We start from the raw sequence: 19,393 nt of genomic DNA, 5'->3' as shown, positions 1-19,393 counted from the left end.
TCACAAGAATAGATCTGGAAGGGAACAGCCATGTTGGAAAAGCCAGAAACATACTTATGCCACTGCATAAATCCATGGTTTACCCACACTTCAAATTTAGTGTGCAGTTCTGGTCTCTTATCACCCTTCCTTACAGAGGGGCTCACTTGGGTTACTGAACAGTCTGACCACAGGCGCAGGAAATCCCAGACAAAGCAAGTTGTGGAGGACAGTTTTAAATTAGAATTGCCCACAAATTCATCCTGTTCTTGCTTTTCCCTAGATACCCATTTATAACCTCCAAGGGATAAAGGAGGTTGAGGCGGGTCAGTTTTGAAGCCTGAATCAGCCAAAACTTGTCACTCTCTCCACGCCAGCAACCCCTGAAAGCAGCGGAACAGTCAGGACGCCAGAAGTGCCACAAGGACACACTGTTTACAACTCCTCTGCAAACAGAAACATTTCCACATCCCAGCTCAGCTGGTCCCTTTCAGACTTCCAGCCGTTCTGCCGCTCCTGCAAACACAGATACCACATTTCAAACACCCCAGGACTCACACTTCCCAGCACATACACCTTCGAGTTTTCCCGCTGAAATAAATACCCCCAAGCCAAACTGTTTTAAGAGCTTGTGATGCTGTACAACTTTAAAAAACCCCAAACTCGGAGTAACTTCAGTAGGCATTTTAATTATTTTAGTAGTGCTAGATAAAAGTAGTTTTTCAAGGCAGAGAAAATTATAGATCATCTACACATTTAAAGCTCTTCTATGAAGAAGGAAGTTCTGAGTACTAGAAACATGAGACAGATTATGTACAGCAAATCCTGTAAAGCCTGTATGTGATTTTTTTTGCCTGTTTGCAGCAAGGATGATGAAAGCTTTCAAAACATTTGGAGTAACTCAACACCAACAATCTTTCCTTACCCAAATTACTGTGCTGCTTCTGAATTCTCAACACTTGCCACAGAATTCATCTACAACATTCTCAGTACTAGACTATATGGAAACAAAGAAAAAACCCTGCAAATGCATTTTCTTAGCTGCATTAAATGCACTAATCCTAACCCCCTTGTAAAAAGGAAGTGGCAACTATTAGCATGCATTTCCACATGTAAACTATCTTTTTTTTTCATTTAATAACAGTTATCATAACACTCCTTTGTAACAAATTAAAACCTAATCCAGTATTTACTAATATTTATTCTCTTCAGTACAGAGCAGGAGCTTTATCTTAATGCTCCCCCAACTCATTCATTGAAAGTCTCCTACTTGAGAAGTATTAAGTATTCTGAAATGATATTAATTTCATTTCCAAAAATAGGAAACAGGAGTCCATATCAGAAAAACTGACATCAGCACATCCCCTCAGTGCCACAGGACAGTTGCAGCCATGGGGTTTTTGCTGTCTGTGCACACAGAGATTCTGTCTCCACAGCACAGCTCCTGTCCCAGGAACAGCCTTTCCAAATGCTTTATGGGCTCACTGTATTTGAGCAGCAGTAAATTCATCACTGAACAGCTGGAGTTTTGCCCAGGAAAACAAACTATATTCTACACTGAAGAGAGGGACATGATGATTACGCCTTTCATATCCCTCTCATGTTGAAAATTATGGAATTACCAGAAAACTGTAATCATGAAAATGTTAAACTAAGGAGAATGTATTTTTACAGCAAATGAACATAATTATGTTTACCATATTTGGGCCCAAAGCTGGCTGGCAATTCAGTCTGTATATAGACAGCAGTATCTGATTCACTGTCACAGGATATGAATAAACCAGAGCAATCCAGTGTGAATTACAGTCTCCCTTCCATAACAAAACCAAACATTAGTGTGTACATAACACTACAAAAGCATAATACTACCGTAAATAGCAATTCCATAAATAGTAGGAGTTGAGTAGTTTTCATTTTAATTCTAAAAACCATTATTGAACTAGACCTTTGTAACAGAAGACTTTTGGAACTGTCAAAATGCTTTATTTCTAACAAATCTATGGTTTGTAATATATTATCTTATGTAGAACTAATCTCTGTAGCTGATGAAGGAACAGTGGTGACAAGTAATTTGAGATCATAAAGATTAGCAAAGTAGAAGCAGTAGCATGCATACTTCATAACCTTTCCTCATTTTTTCTTATCAAAAAAGCTACTTGTGTGTCTTGGGCACAGAATTCACCTCCTCATTAAGGCCAGAATTTTTAAAGCTTAATTAAATATAGATGAGATTTTTAAAATAGCCCTAACTCATCTTGCATAGCTAGGGCCAAAATAGGATTAGTTATAAGATCAAATATAGCACCCTTCCACTTTATAAATCTCTAATACAAATCAAAAGGAAAAGATAGACCCCAAACTTGCCACCTGTAACATTTCCCCCTCCAAGACCACCCAAAGCTTAGTGCTTATCTAGTTGTTCTGCCTGCTTTACACAGCAGACAACTGAAAAAATCCTTCCCCGAGCTGCTCAATCTTCTGCAAATGCTGTTAACAACTGGTTCAAACACCAGCACTGGGGACAAAGGGATCCTCCTCCTGCCTTGTCCACAGCGTCCCAGCCAAGGCCACAATGGCAGCAGCTTCCATCGTTGAGACTCCAGATTCCACTGCCCTCCATTAGCTGCTCCAGTAATCCCACCTGCTATTTCAGTCCACACAGTAATTTGTTGCCTTTCATCCACACAACGTAAATGTCAAAATACACCACAGGTCAATTTAACATCAAAAAGCTGCAGGCTGAGGAACTCTGCAGCAACCTTGGGTCTCCTCCATCCACGCCTTACACAGACAAAGCTGTAAGAAATTTCTGTCTTCAAAAGCAATTAGTTACTTGGGGTTTACATTTATATGCTCTTCCTGCAAAGACTAGCTTGATTAAAGTTACTTTCCTTTTATTAAGAAAAGCAAGTATTTTAATATTTTAACAACTGTTCCGCTGCTTCTTTCAAAACAGAGTTAACACTCTTAATAATGACGTTTAATTTCTTTCAATACAAATAAATTCACACGTTTGGAAAATAAATCTGGTGTAGATGCTACCAAGGCATATAAATAACTTCCCCAAGAGCTCCTTGCTAACAAATGCATACACGGAATCCTGCCAGCGCTCTCCTCCCTCCCGGCTCTAAGCTGCTGCATTAACTATACAGCAGGGAAAGGCACACAGCAGTCAGACTGATGTGCACAGAAATACTGATGGCATATGGCTGACAGAAGGTGATTTTTTTCCTTTAAAAAAATTGCCTTGTTCTTAGGTTGAAAATTATTCACCAAAGAACTCTCAAATGTTTCCTGATAAAATCATCAGTTGTTAAATAATTATCAATCCCAATCTACAATATATAAAACACAGTCACACCATTCTACCACACCCTGAAATTAAAAGTACTGATAGCTTTATATAAACAACTAAGCCCTCAATCATGGGCATGATTTGTCACCAGGTTATGTGCCAAATATTTCTGCACCGAGTTGTGCAAGAACTCTTTTGTGCAGCAGAGGATACAATGGGATATTTATACTGGTATAATGCATTTGGAAAGAGGAATAAATGTTACGTTTTAATCCATAAAACAAATTAACACGATGGGATTGATCTATTCAGCAGAAATACAACACCCAGAGGCAAACCTGGAGACTTAAACTTTCATTATTTGTTAGATCTTTTTGAAACCTCAGCTGTGTTCCCCCTGAAACACCAAGTCCCAACAGTGGCACACACACAAGTGGAAGATCCCAAGTCCACACCTAACCAAGTACATGCTATGGCATCTCTCCATACTCCTTAAAAGAGCTGACTTTTGTTCACAAACTAAGACTGGAGAGAAATATCTAAAATTTTAAGTGGCACTTTCTGATGTGTCAATTATACTTAAATTTATTAGCAACACGAAAAGACTAGGCTTCAGTTAAATGATATTTAGGTGACTTGAGCCATGCTGACACTCCTTCCCAGCAACTTTTATTGACGAAGGGCTTTTCTGCTGCACTACCTGTGACACAGTAAAGTTCTGCCAGCCATGAGACATTGTAAAGATGCCAAACACATTTAAGCAATGTTTCAAGACCAGCTGATCCATCTACCATGGATTTGGCCAGGCCCCTTCCACATACATTTCCCAAGTATCAGGTTTAGAGAAAGCAACCTTTTCAGCACCGGGACTGTTTGTGCTGGTGCCAGGACCCCCCTCTGGTACCAAGCACTGCCCATGACTAATGTGGCACTGGCAAGGAGAAGGCTACAATGCACAATGCTCAGCATCAGGGCAATGCCTGGCAATTCCTATTGTGTGTATTACTACAAACTCCCCCAGGCACCATTTTTAGCCACTGCTGGATTTCCTCCCTTCTCCCATCCCCCATCCAGGCTCCAAACCTTGAAGTAACCTTGTTCTGTTCCCCCCCCAGAGACAGCTCCATGCCTGAAACATAACCTCTAATCTTATTTTCTATTTCTAGCATACAATTCACGACCCTTATCCCAATTTTTTAAATTAAATATCCTCCACATTGCACACTCTGCTTCCGACAGTCAGGACAGTGCATTGAGTACATCAGAATTTATAGCCATATGTTTCTTGTTGAGGACAATTTAACATTACTTTTAAAAGCATTAGAAACAATGTATTTATACAATATAGGTTTAAAGCTTTCCCTGAAAAAGATTTTCAATACTACTGTCAGTACTCCACTGCAATGAAACAGTTTAATTTGTTGGAAGGTTTATCTAAAGACCTTAAAATACAACAGATCTGCACTTCAGGGCAGTTTGCAACGCAGAGCATTAACTTCCAGCAATTATTCATACTTGAGAGACTATCTGTGGACATTAAGCTAAAGTCTTACAAATTACAGGGGGTTATTACAAAGCAAATCTCATCTGACACCATCTATTTCAGAGAACTTTGCTTGAACTTGTGTGGGTTTTTGCAACAACAAAATATAATTGTTTGTTCACCATTGATTCTGTAACATTTGTTACACAAAGCCAATTAAAAGTGTCCTACCAGACCAGACATCCATCTAGGCCACAATGGCAGTGGTCAAGATCTCAACTTTTAATTAATGACCACTATCCATAAACCTCTTTCATATTTTTACCAATTATACCCGATTTGTACAGCTGCTAGGGCAAAATGTTTTTGCATGAACAAACTCTCCCACAAAAACACTTTGATACAGAACAGCTCCCAGAGGAACGAAAAAAGGTTCTTGTGTCTCCGAAGTGCTGAAAAACAAATTGTTTCCAGGATGCATCCCAAGCCTCGAGGTTGCAGCCCGAGATGGCCAGGCCCTCTTGGAGCTGCCAAGAGGTACAAGCACATCTGGGTTTTCAGCAGCCACTCTTTGAGCACTCCTCTGCCTACTCCAAAATAAGGGATTTCAGTCCCAGAAAATACCCCCAGGAGCAGGAGGGAGCACCGGGAACTGCCAAGCTGGGTCTGTGCTCACCCTGCACAGAGGGGTCGACCTGGTCCCTGCCCCTTAGGGAACACCCTTACTGAAACTGAGGGGAAAAAGGGAATTCTCATAGACCCACACCCCAAAATATTTATAACATACCAAGATAGAAGCAAGCCTTCCAAAACAAGGCCAACTATACCGATATGACTTGATTAATCAGAGAATTAGTCAGCCTAGGATGTTAACAGCAAAGAAATTGCCACTAGTTCTTCACAAAATTACTTTCCAAATTATATTTTAGACATAATCAGGACAATTTGACCACTGAAACAAAATTAAGAAAGAGGAATAATCCTTGAACGATGACATTAGGTGTTACAACACAATTTGTTAATTTTTTTTATATACCTCACCAATGTGCTTGACAATAAGTATGGGTTGTTCCACAGCAGTTTGCACAGGCAGTTCTAGTAAATACCATCGGTTTGTTCTGCTTCTCTCTCCCACTCCTTCAGCTTCCATCCTATTCTCAGCAGGGCATCATTTGAATTTCTTACCAGTTCCACACAAATTGAACAGTGTAAGTGGGAGGACAGCCTCCAGCAATTAAGAATAAAAGTAGATAAGTGAACACATACGAGACTAGAGAAAACCAAGTGTGAGAATTTTTTAAGGTAGCAGAGCTGGATTTTGGAATGGACTGAAAAACAACAGAGAAATCGTGAAGTCGAGAGTGATCTAATTAACCCATTTATCCATCAGTGGATACCATGAAACAAAAGTTATCAATGACAGAAGCAGGGTACCCAGGAGCAGTCGATGAGATTCATTCCTGGGTGACTCCTGAGGGATAACAATACTTTCTTTCCTTTTTTTAAAAAAAAATCTATAAAATGGCATTGTCAACATAAAGAAATGCAAGTCAGGACTGCCTCATCCTTCAGAAAAACCATGATGTTATAAACCCATATTTTGAATGGTAACTTCATTGAGTCTTAAGGGTCAACATTTGAAAACTTCTCTACCCCACCTCAAAATGAAGATTTGAAGCATCTTAAAAAACCCCACTGAGATTCTCATGTCAAGGAATGACAGCCACAAAAATTTATCATGCCACTAGGAAAATATGTGAAAATATGTTTTCAAACGGATACTGTTAGTCAAATGGAAAAAGAGTATCACAACAGCACTGTCCAATAACCCAGCTATTTCAAAATATTTAATTAATTAAGCATTTTTATGGACACCATAGTAATAAAATGCATAATTAAAGAACTAATATAATATTGCTCATCAATGTAAATGTAAGTTAATTTTCCCACAGTCTCTGCCTTTACTATGAAAGGTACTGAAGCAATTCTAAGTCCTCACTGAGGACAACATTAAAGTCTTTAATTTTTCAGCACTGTTTCCACTCCCATCTTTCACAAACTTGTGCAAACACAGCATAGGTGGTTTTAGTTATGCTAAGAATATTCTTCATTAGTCATAAAGAAAAAAACCCAAGCTGTAGCAGAGTGAATCCATACGTGACACCATTTTAAAATCATTACTTCATAGGGAAAGGGCTCCTGGAACAGTCATTGATGCAGGCTGGAGCTGCATGCTGATCTGTGCCTTCATTTCCAATAAAGCATGCAATGCACATTCAACTAAGTCAAAACAACCCTTTCAACACACAGTGGTCTATAGGAAACATTCAAATTACTAATGAGCGCAAGAAAAGCTTTTAAGCTCAACTGAAAATTCCACGATTTTTTTAAAATTTCTGAAAGGAAACCTGAGGACTGTTTTTTGAAAAATAAGCCTTTCACTTAGAGCACTCGAGCATCACCAGGTAAGTCAGTAAGTGCGGGCAGCAGTGCTGTTATCACTGCTGTCTGTACTGGAGTGGGGTGAAATGGACACTGAGCACCAGAGTAGCTGATGGTTTTCTTTGATATTTAACAACATAGTCATTAAACTAATGTTTAAAAATTAATTGAACAATTCAATTTAAACTAGTAAGTACATTAATATGATCTACAAGGATACCAACATGATCTGGTAAACACTCTATTAGACACTGTGCCTTGTGACTCTGCTACCTGCCACAACCTTCCCCGACACACCTGGCTGAGCTCACACAGCTCCCCTGTCAGGGCAGCCTGGAGCCTGCTGGGAGGACACAGCAAATCCACCCCCTCAAGAAACACAGCAGGAATCTTCTGTCTGAGCAGAGATCTCATCTAAGACATTCCCACACGTTCACTTCCAAGTCCCCCCAGCCCCAGTGGAACCATCACACAGCAGTTATGGCTCAGCCAGGCTGATTTTGGACAAAACTCAATGCCCACTGCTCTTCCATAATCAGTATTACAGAAACAACAACTTCCACAATGGCTCTGGAGAAGGTAAGTGAAATTATTATTAGGAAAAGATTTCTCCTTGCATCTGCTTCAAGATAAGCAGCACAGTAACAGAGCTCAGTTAACCAGGCTTGAACTTCCACTGCAGTACTCTATTATGTTCTCTATTTAATGATAATGCCCCTTCGTCCACATTTTTTTCCCCATTAGGCAGGCTCTGACAAAAACCTGAACTTGTATGTCCTGTGCCCCTGAATTACTGATGGCAGCAGAAAGTGCCAATGGCTACAGCACAACCAAACAAAACAGCAAGTGCTTCTGCAGGAGGATTTCCATCCACTCCTGTTCTCCACAGTGCTAAACGGGAAAAAATAGGGAACTCTGTTCCTACTCTACCAGTACTCCTTCCTTCTACAGCTCTGTAAGGATTTTGGTCCACTTTTAGAACTACTCTGTTAGGCAATTACAATACCCATATTCTACATAAGTCCACAATATGTATTTGTAGAAAACCTCTACACTACAATGCATAAACACAGGCATGCTACATTTATTTTCTGCATTTCTATTATAACATGAAGTGTAGTTTCCTTCAAATTTGGAACACTAAACACAACCTGTTTTCTTGCTTCCAATTCAACTGCACTGGTCTATTTCCAATTTCTTTTTCCTACTTTTAGATTAACGCCAGCCAGGCTAAACCCCATAGTATTAGACAAGCATCCTTACTACACACTGAGGTATTTATAGATTTGGTTTTATCCACAGCAATACAAAATATGGATTTCCTGCATGTACCTAACGATGCCTGTTACGTGCACACTGCACGATGCATGTTCTCCCTACTGAGGGAGTTGAATTCCAGTGAGACGTTTTCTCAAAATTTCAAGTCTAGAAATAAATAAAATAATTACCTTCCTTCAAAGCATCCAGTAACACTCTGCAGCTGGAGCAGGCCATACCACTTTGTGCATTTATTTTATTAGGAACAATGTGTTCTAAAGACAGAACTAGGGCTAACCACAATCAGAGTATTATTTGGATACATCAAGAGGTTTTATCCTCTACTACCACTTGTACATATACATTAAGCAAGGAGAGTTTAAGCAGTGCTTTAGCTGCTTCAGGGACACTAACTCACACCAAACTAAGTAACAACAACAGGAAATCTTTTGCATTTTCAGCACAGCAGATTGCTCTCCCCATCTTTCAGCTAACATTCCAATCCTCACTGTGTAACACATACAATCAGGAGAGTTTTAAACGGGAATTAAAGTCTAAAGCAGGAAAAAAAAAAAGTAAAACTAAAAGTAAGAACAAAAATAACCACAGTGGAAAAGGAGAGTGACTGGATTCAGCAACATAATAAAAATGAGATGATTCTGTGTCTGGCAATGAAACTGATGGGGTTTTTTACAGCATATCAATACAACCATATTCAAAACTAAGATGAAACTACATTTTAGGGCTCTCAAATGCTATTAGTGAGGCATCCTGCTGCTTTCTGAGTTGCTGCATGCCTATCAGCAAATCATTTTAAACACCAGAGTCACTTGTAAAATGGAACCTGAGCTCCTCTTACAGCTGTTTTATTCTCTGTCTGAAACAGAAAATTATTCCATGGACTGCTTTTCACATTTTTCAGGTGATTATGCTGGCATTCCTTTGCCTCTGAAGTTGAAATACACACTCTGTTTAGGAGCCATTTCTTTGTCCACACTTTGGTCAAAACAATGGATCTTTTTTAGTCAGAACTGACACTTATTTACTACTAATAAATACTATTTCAATGTTATATTAAGCAATCTCTACTGGTAAGCACCTAGAAGATAACCACTCAAGAAAAAGCATCAAGGAAAAAAATCTTGTGGCATTGAGGTTTTTACCACATACCGATACTGTAAATACCTGACTATCTTATCCTGAATTCATAGAATGGTTTGGAAGAGACCTTAAAGCCCATCTCACCCCCCTCTGCCATGGGCAGGGACACCTTCCACTATTCCAGGTTACTCCAAGCCCTGTCCAACCTGGCCTTGGACACTTGCAGGGATGGGGCAGCCACAGCTGCTCTGGGCACCCTGTGCCAGGGCCTCACAACCCCCACAGGGGAGAATTTCTTCCTAATATTTAATCTAAATCTACTCTCCCTCAGCACAGGCCATTCTCCCTTCTCATATCACTACATGCCCTTGTGAAAAGTGACAGATTTAAGCTTATTATTCATAAAGGAAAGGGGTTTTTACCTAATATTTGTAATTCTAAAAGATTACATTGAGTAGTCTCATTTACTTACTGAGGTCATGACTATGAGCAGTTGCTTTGCTATGTTTCTTACTACATTCTTCTTGTATTTAACAAAACCCAATTTTTTGAACAAAGAAAAGAACACAAACAAAAAAAGGAGAGGCATCCCAGTGTAAGTAAGTGCAAGTAAGCCACAAGTACCTGCCACACAACCTTCAGCTTACCACCAGTCCAGGCTGAGGCAGTATCTTCCATATGGAAGAACCTAAGCAGCAGTTTTAGGAAAAAAGTCATTTCACCAGTAAAAACAAAAACCAATTCTTCCCTTCATCAACTACAAAGCATCATTTTTGAAGTATTACTCCTTAAAATGCTGGTTCTTACCGAAAAGATACACAACATCTTACCTGCAGTGCTGCAATACCCAACAGTTAAGACAAGGGTATCTTACACCTGAGGACACACACACACTGCTACATGTAAGTGAATTTGCCAAGTGCTTCCCTTCTCTGAGGGTTACTCTACAGCTGCAATTACCACTCCCTGCCTTTTTTCAGAATATATTAAGTGGGTTCTCTGAGATCACCAGGCTTGGACTGTTTCAGACAGAAACCCACCATCCTTTGGCCAAAACACTACTTGCCTGTGACACTGCAAGGTCAGAGAAAGCCAATGAACTGCAGGACTTCGGTGATGTAAAAGAAGAAATTTAAAAAACTCCTCAACACAAATCCTTAGCGACAGCTAAATAAGGGATTTTAAGTCCACTAAGGCAACAGTGCTTTGAGGCATGATGAAGTTTTTCACATGCTACCAAGCACAATAATCAATATTCACACACAGCTACTTGCATTTTTGCCTCAAGTCTACTGTTCCAAATTATACCAGTTTAACTTTGCTTACATTAGAATTCATTTTAGAGAAAAATATTTAGCATAGACACAGCATGCCAGATGCCCTGCATTCATATTATAATTTATTCTTCAACACTGAAGATCTGAGTCAAAACACAGCATACCTTCCTAGGAATACTCATGATTATGAGGACTGCATCACTTACAAAGCTTTAAGTTAAAAGGAAAAGGAGCATTATTACGTAGTGTAAAAAATTTCATCTACTATACTTACCCTTGTTGTTCTTAATCTTTCATTTCATGTGCAGTGAAATACAATCAATACAGCAGAGAACAGGACTCAGGCTCCAGAGCAGAATACATCAAATAGCATATGCAAAGAAGACATATTATTTCCCTGAAACCACAAGAATTTTTGGAAAGAAGCTGCCTCATCTGTCCTAAAACAATTTCAGAACAAAATACAGATACAACTTTTTAGCAGAAAGAGACTGACTGAAATACATCATTTTCTCCTGTTTCAGAATGCGACTTAAAATACCAGTAACAACATATTACATCAGACAGAGAAAAGCACCCACTGGCTGCAATGTGAAGCTCAAAAAAAGCCCATAAAAATGTGAATGTCTCAGGAAAAAGAACAAATGACAACTTTAAGCCAAATGTTGTCAGTCATATGAAACCAGCAATAGTCTTCTTCATCTCTCACACTGCACAAAGTTGAGGGCCATGAAGGCATTTCAAGTGAAACACAAGAGAAGGCAGTCTAGACAGACATTTTCCATCAGCAATCCCCCTAAGTGCAAGAGAATAATGAATCAGAGGGTAATGACAGAGGAACTTGAAGAACAGCAACATGCCAACCTAGTGTCCTCAGAAACTGACTTGAGAAGCTCAGTTTAAAAATCAGTGCAAGTTGTAACAACCCCCCATCAATGCACTTGCACAAGCAACAAACTGTGCAGCTGTTCAAGAACAAATTAAACTGATATATTGTACCTTTAAAGCCCGATGAGCTCCTCAGCCCTGCCCTCTGCTACCCCGAGCCACAGCAATTCACACACCCTGTGTTCACCCAACACACCTGAGCGAACACCACCCTCCAGAAACGTGTCCAAACACACAGCAACAACCTGGCACCTCCTGACACCTGACTGACAGAGCTCTCATCTTCTAACCCAAGCTCAGAAGAAGCACAAGTCCAGAGCAAACCATGGTCTGTTATTCATTTGTCTGACTGTATCAGACAATCCTAATCAAACCTCCTACAACCCAAACATTCCAGAAACTAAGATGGAAAAAAAACCCCTCCAAACAAACTCTTTTCCTACTGAGTCTTCAAAGGAAGAAAATGCACTTTACCCAAAAACCATTTCCCTAAATCTTGTGTGTCAACTACAGATTTAATCTATCATACCAATTCATCACCACAAAAATGTAACATTCCTATACAAAAACAAAAAATGTATCATTAGTGGTTTTCAACAGATTTCATATCGAGAAACATCTGCAGAGCAATGGATTCACTTAACCAGAGCAGGATCTTTTCTAACCACTAAACCAAGCAACAGATTAAGTTCAAAATAGCACAGGTCAGATGCACCACTTTTCCACACAGATAAAGCTCTAATTGCACTTGACCAAAGACTGCCAAACCAGACCATACACCATCCCAAGACTCAGCATTTGGTCTTAAAACTGCAATAGCCATTTATGTGAAAGACAACATTTAAATTAGGATTGATAACCTGGATCTGTAGAATACCTTTGCTAAGAAGAAGGTGTGAACAAGCCTGTGTTAAATTCATAGCCAAATTTGATATAAAATTTGCTAATTATCAAAGTTATTTTGCAATACCTCCCTATAATTTTACAATGTTTGCTCCTCTCTGGAGGAGGTCAAAATGCTGAATTCAACATCACAATCTGTTGCCCTGGAAATTATTGCAATGTTTAGACAAAGAAGTTTATTATGAGACCTAATAGGATTGCTCAAAAAAGAATAGTTTTCATTCTCCTTCTGAAAGCAATACAAGACAGACAGAAAGACTCTTCTGAGTAAGGACTTTTCCAACATTTTAATACAGAACCAAGCATATTCTCAAAAGCAGGATGCTGCTATAACATGCTCTGTTTTTCAGGGTTTGGCTCCAATAACTGGCATTTCCTTCCAGGACTCCATAAAATTTTCATCAGCATGAAACAAAAATTAGCCACATAATTAAAAGTTCACGTACACTTGCATTATTTTAGGAAATTTAATTTTTAATTTAATTTTTAATTGACCTACCCTGCTTTCCTACACACAAACTTCAGCAACTTCTCTTCAAAAACAGCCAAAACAGAAGTGCAAGTGTAACACTACCTTGTTTCTATCAGAAGATGTGCATCTATCTACACTGGAGGAAAGACAATTTATTTCTACTGCACTATGAGTTACTAAAGTATGCCCAGTTCGCTCTCTGTAGGTAAAGAGTGTCCAAGTACCTTCTCACACCCATCCTCTTCTGCCAACAACAGCAGTCTTGGTTTCATCTGCACCACTCACAGCTGAACTCAGTAAAACAAAATTCTGATTGTTATCAAGTTCCTTCATTCTCTTGTTTATTTAACAAATGAAAGGTTTTAGTTTTTTCCTAAAGAATATATGCATATTTAGCACTAGACCTATTTTTCATCATCATATTAAAGTTCTTGATTGCATCATTTGCTTGCAAATGCTCATCTCATACAGCAAAAAGGGTTGATCTTATTACCTTATTATTTAAATATTTGCAAGCTGTGTTGCTCAGCTGAAAAACCACAAATACCTAACTATGTCTTTGGTAAGGCTAAATAAAGTTTATTCTGCAGCTCTGAAACATGCACTAATGAAGCAGGATTCTGTAACAATGTCTTTGCACAGTTTTAGTTAACACCATTCTGCACCACCTGGCCTTAACTCCTGCTTGGACCAGGAACTGCAGACCACTCAACACAAGCAGCACTGCTACCCTTCCCTCCCACCAAACATCTCCTCTCCTCAGGATCTTTCCATCTTTTACAAAACACAGGGGCCTCTAACAAATGAGGAACACCTGCAGTCATGTTTACCTGCATTTGACAAACCTGGTTTCTTCCGAGTATTTGGAGATGACAAACTCATCCTACACTGAAGCTCCCCTGAAGCCAAACATACAGAACTGAAGAATGACATTTTTAGGTACCCTCTTCCTCCTTGTATTCTTCCTCCTTCCACATAATACAATACCATCTGGTGCAAGACTTGCAAAGAGCATTCTGAGAAACATTTTGAAATACTCACCAGAAAGAGGTTATGTTCCTCAAATCTTCTGGAGTCTGGCACAGAACTACATTTACCCACTATGATCCTTCCCCTGGGATTCCCCAGTCTTTTATCTCACAGGTTCCCCTACCCACCTGTGAGGATGCAGACACAAGAAAAGTCTTTCAAGAAGAAGAGTGTTTCTGAACATGTCCTTCCCAGACACTACAGCTCTCTCTGCTTTTTAGCGGTTTTGTTACACGATCACATAAAAAGAATATCTGGCTTCTTCAGGATGAGATTGCCAGCTTCAAATATTTTTAAGGAACTTTTAAAAATATTACCTTGTACTTAGACTCTTAGGAAGCAACACTTAAAACATCTCCAGATTTTCCTGGAATGTAAGCTGTAGACATTCAGGTGTTTTATCTTTCTCCAGGGAAGTTCTTGTGCTTGGACTCAAACTGTTCCCAGGTACACAGCCAACTTCTGTAATATGTACAGAAGAGCAGGAAGTTCAACTTTCATTAAAAAATACCTAGGAACATTGCCCTGAATATCCTGGTATGAGACAGATCATGTGGACACGCTTCAAAGGATCTAATTTTACCCCAGTAAATCCAGAGGAATTCCCAACACCATCCAGAAACTCACAAATATATGAGTTATGACAGTCAGGTAATCTACTTGGGAAACTAAAAACACTCAGGTACTGACAGGAGTAGAGATAAATTTCATTGGTAGACAACCCTCACATGAATGAATCACACTAGAGATGCCTGTGGAGAAGTGGAAAAAAGGTCCACCACGGTCCCTTCTTCCTGCTCTTCTTGTACCTTCTCCTCTACAACTCATTCTATACACTGCTTTAGAGTTCCCAACATATGTTAAAATAAAGCATTAAGGAAACAAAGTTCAATATTATTGTTTCTAACAAGGGAAACAAACTTTCTCTTACATTCAGTAGTTGTTTAGGTTGAGGAGATTTATTCTGTTCCCAGATTGCAGAGTACTCAACACAGAGTCCGAGGAATTTTCTATAATTGGATAGTACCATTTAAATGTCAGCTTTGAGTGCACAACTAAACAAGAGTCACACCTAAAATACTGTTATTAAACAGCCAGTTGACATGCTCCCTTATAGCATTCCAACCAGCACATAGGTAGTGTCAGGAAAGAACAAAAATAGAGTATCTCAACATGAGGAGTGACCGACAGGGTGGTGGAGGAATTTTCCTGTTGAAATTTTCCAAAAAATCTGTCTTTTGCAATGCTGTTGTACAGAAGCACTTCTCAGAAAGCATTAGTGCCTGGCAAGTACCCCACTGTAATATGACTCGATAAACCAAAACAGAGTCCCGTTGACCCCAAACCCCCAACCACTGAAAAAGCAGAAAACTGTTAGGAAAGCTAGCAACAAAAGACCATGAAGAAGGAACAATGAAAATCTAGCTAGCCTAAACCAGCAAATACTCATCAGTTATTTCAGGGAGAAAATGTTACTAAAAACATAAGCAGGAATTGGTAGGTAGGTAGGTATCGTAATTTAGGGAGGTATCGTAAAGATGCTTCCTAAGGCATTGTGTTCTCTGATGCGACCCTAACAGTAAAACATGGGCAGCTACTCTACAGCAAAATTTCTGAAGTTTTTTGTTTGCTTTTTAGCTAATATATCAAAAATTCTATCTACAAGTGCTATCGTGTTCTCCTGTGAGGGCTTTCCTTAGAAGGTAGAATAATTATTTCTGTAGTGAAAATGGTTCTTCTAAGCCGAGCCATAGAATATCACACTTCCACCTTGAGTTGGATAAGCTGCCATATGTTATCACCAGACTGAAGCCAATTTGCCATCGATGGCAACATCACAGCTGGGAAAATGCCTGAGGTGCTGCACAGCCTCTCGAAGATGCCTGAAAGCCTCACAGAGCCTCAGCTACCCCCACCTCAGACCCATCCATACACTCAAGGACTCCCCCACAGCTGTACCTGGAGTCCTTTGTATTCCCCTTTTCAGCCCTTTTCTTTCATTCTTCAAAGCTTGACCAGCATTTCTAAACCTTCTAATCTGCTTTTTCTCACACACACTCACTCCTTTTTCTTTTACTCCAAAGCTGTTCCAGCCTGGATCCGTGGAAGTTGGTTTGCCTCATGCAAAGCTTGTGACCTTCACAGAATCACACAGATCAATTCCCCAAAATTTATCTTAAGTAACCAACACACTAATCTTCATTAATTACAGCAGGGTAAGACAAGATTGATATTCCAAGACCACAGTTCTCAAAACAATTTGTCTTGTCATATTAGAGCTCTTCAAAGTGAAACACACCTCATTAACACCAAAATTATCATTTTGAAGTTTCATTTTAAAAAAATCTTCTTTTTCTCCTTGTTTTAATCACTGTTTTGGCAAAATTCAAGGACTGGACTAAACCAGTTTACCCACAGAACACTAGAAGAGTGGAATGCTATCAGACCAAATTGGCAATTAACCTAGAAAGCAGGATTTATCAATGGAATGTGTCCTATTCCCCCCCACACACCTTAAGGGTTTCTGTGATGGCTTAAAGGACAAATGTCTAAACAACTCCTGAAGTAAAACTGTCTTGAAGTACATAAACAGCAGAAGAGAAGAAACACAAAGCCAGAAGTGCAACTAACATAACTTCAAGCTTCTTCTCAGTGAGTTTGGAACCCATCTTTAACATATTCTACTTAATTTTCAAAATATTTTTTCATCCTACTAGCCAGAAGTTCAGATTTTACAGGTATCAAGACACAGCACCTCCTATGGTTTAGATCCACAGTCCCCATTAAGTTTCCAGCATTGCTTTCAGCCACAGTACATATAAAATCCAAACTGAACCTGGAACATGCCATAGCCCAGGAGCATGGGATTGCCTGCAGCATGTCACTATTGCTTGTTGCCCAAAGGCCTGGGAAGGGTATCCAGACACATCACCAAGCTCTAGGAGGACCAGAGCAATTACAACACAGACTTTTGTCAAGCGCAGCAGAGCCAGTTGCCCTCGGAGCCAGCCCCAGCACAATGGCCTGTGATGAGGTTACCCATGCTGCTGGAAATGTCATCTTTCATGTATGATATAAACCCCTTCTGTAGCTACTAACAATACCCTGGCATTGTTTGCAACACGTAGGGTGTTGCACTGGCTAACATCCAATCCCAGTAATAATATTCTATCTACCTACGATCACCACAAGAAAATACTCATTCTCAGCCCTGACTTGTTCTGCAGCACAGCAGCAAGCTCCTGAGAGAGCTGCCACACTCCACTGCAAGTTCTGCATCTCCCTGTACAGCTATCTGTCTGCACTGATCAGGCACTTCTCTAAAACTGTAGAAACACCTTGAGATTACTGGGAATAAAGGAGCTCTTTTCATACAGCACAATTAGTCATATCAGCAGTGATAGCTATTTTGAGCAGCACCCATTAATCACTATCATTAGCAGGATTTCTGGTGTACCAGCATTCATTGTACCAAGAACAAGTCTTTTCCTATTACAGTATTACTACATAAACAAAAGCAGCAGCACAATTTCTCTTGACATAACCCTGTTTTGAGTAAGGCAAGTGGCAGCACTTAAAATGACAGTCAGTGCCAGGTTTAAAGAGAAGCTTATTCAGAACAGAAAAATACAATTGTTTTGCTGCAAAGAAAAACTGGCCATCATTTGTATGCTGGGGGAGAAGGGATGTTGAAAAGTAATAGATAGCAGGAAGAAGTAGGGAATAAAGATCTCAAGCTGGAGACAGCACACCCTCAGAAAAATAAGATGCCAGTGACCAAATCCAAGCTGATGCCCAAGAAGTTGAAGAAACCTAGACTTCACTTTTAAGCACCTGCAGCATGTGTTTTCCTTATTACTTTTTATGAGGGATTATTTACCTGTTAGCCAAACTTCAGAGTCTCAGAACAGACTTTCAACTAGAAAAATATTCCCCATGTGCATTATTTCTAGTTTCCTAAGCACCCTGAGTAACTCCCCATTCAGAATGAGAAACGCCAGCACTTCTGCCTCACACCAACCTAGGAAGCAGCACCACAAGATGGATGGAAAGCAGCAGCTCTGAGCTGCTTCCAGCCCGGTTCCTCCAAACACCAGAAACACGTACGTTGACCTGAAACACACCTTCATCACAACCACAGATTAAATACTTGGAAAGTTCTTCTAGGAAGGAAAGAACAGAAGATACAGGGAGAAAGAAAAACCTTCTGCAAGTCTTGAATTTGGAAAACTTGCCATTCTCTACAGAACAGTCCAGCTTTATCTTGTGTAGAAATGTTGCCTGACAGAAGACTAGAGCCAAGTGCAAAATCATGTTGGTACCCGTGATACACAAACGGCACCTGTGCACATACCGAACTGGGCCAACACTGCTGATCCCATGAGCTGCATACCAAAATCTTCATGTGGCCAGGAGCCACACAACACGTACCACATACCTCAGAAAGGTGAGGGAAGGGGAGCTTCAGCTGCCTGTGCCCACAGAAAACAAAAACAATTCCTCAAGAGCACCACTACCTCTCTGCCGACAGCACTAGGCTGAGGAAATAGAAACATCTAGCAACGATAGCCTTAAAATCCACAAGCTGTAGATTTGAGATTGTCCAACAGTCACCCTGGCAATTACAGATGCAGTGCCATTTTGGGAGCCAAGCTTCAGCCTTGTGCCAGCTGCGTGTGCCTCCAAAGCCACCGGACGAGCCACTCTGTAACACCAAGTTTATTGCAGCTACACACCACTGAGGTATTGCCGCTCTTCACAACACCCAGACCTCTGTGCCTCTATAACAGCAGTAATAATAATAATAACGGCCAATTTATACATGCTACAAGGTTTATAATCTCACATAAAAACAAACAAGTAAGACCTTCCAACTGCTTTCAAGTTCCTAAGCCAACATTCACCCGACAAATACATACCTCTACCATTTTCTCTCCACTCAAACGAATAAAACCCCCTCAAGCACGGAGAAGCAAAGGAACATCAGCAAAGTTTTAAGCTACAGCCCAAAATGCGTTATCCTCTTCTTCTGGCAGTTACCATACGCACACAACATAAGGCTCAGCAACAACAAGCGGCACTTGCAACTCGCATCAGGTGAACAATCTGTACGCAGCCCCTGCAGCAGCCGGGGATGCTGCTGCCCGCAGGCCCCGGGCCGGGGGGCGCGGAGGGGCCGGGGGGCCCCGAGCCCGGCCGAGCTTTGGGTGGCGCCGCTGCCGCGCTGCCCGGGGAGGTCCGGCCGGCGCCGCCCGGGAGAGGCCGCG

The 19,393-nt window shown here is 40.3% G+C and overlaps 1 protein-coding gene across 2 annotated transcripts in view; it reads right to left on the bottom strand.

The window, feature by feature from the left end:
* Positions 1-19,393, bottom strand: part of GARRE1 (granule associated Rac and RHOG effector 1) — a 58,331-nt gene that overhangs the window by 38,374 nt on the left and 564 nt on the right. Inside the window, exon 1 of one of the 2 annotated variants that reach the window (XM_042027673.1) lies at positions 19,046-19,236. The exons of the other annotated variant lie outside the window; for it this stretch is intronic. The gene's annotated coding sequence lies outside the window, so the exon portion shown is untranslated. Of the gene's footprint in view, positions 1-19,045; positions 19,237-19,393 lie in introns of those variants that run through there. 2 annotated transcript variants of the gene reach the window in all.

Source organism: Corvus kubaryi, unplaced genomic scaffold, assembly GCF_017639235.1.
Source record: "Corvus kubaryi isolate FWS band 111438036 unplaced genomic scaffold, C.kubaryi_AGA036_p1.0 37300, whole genome shotgun sequence".
NCBI classification, from domain to species: domain Eukaryota; kingdom Metazoa; phylum Chordata; class Aves; order Passeriformes; family Corvidae; genus Corvus; species Corvus kubaryi.
Note: the sequence above shows the minus strand (reverse complement) of the source record. Positions and strands in the feature narration are given on the sequence as shown.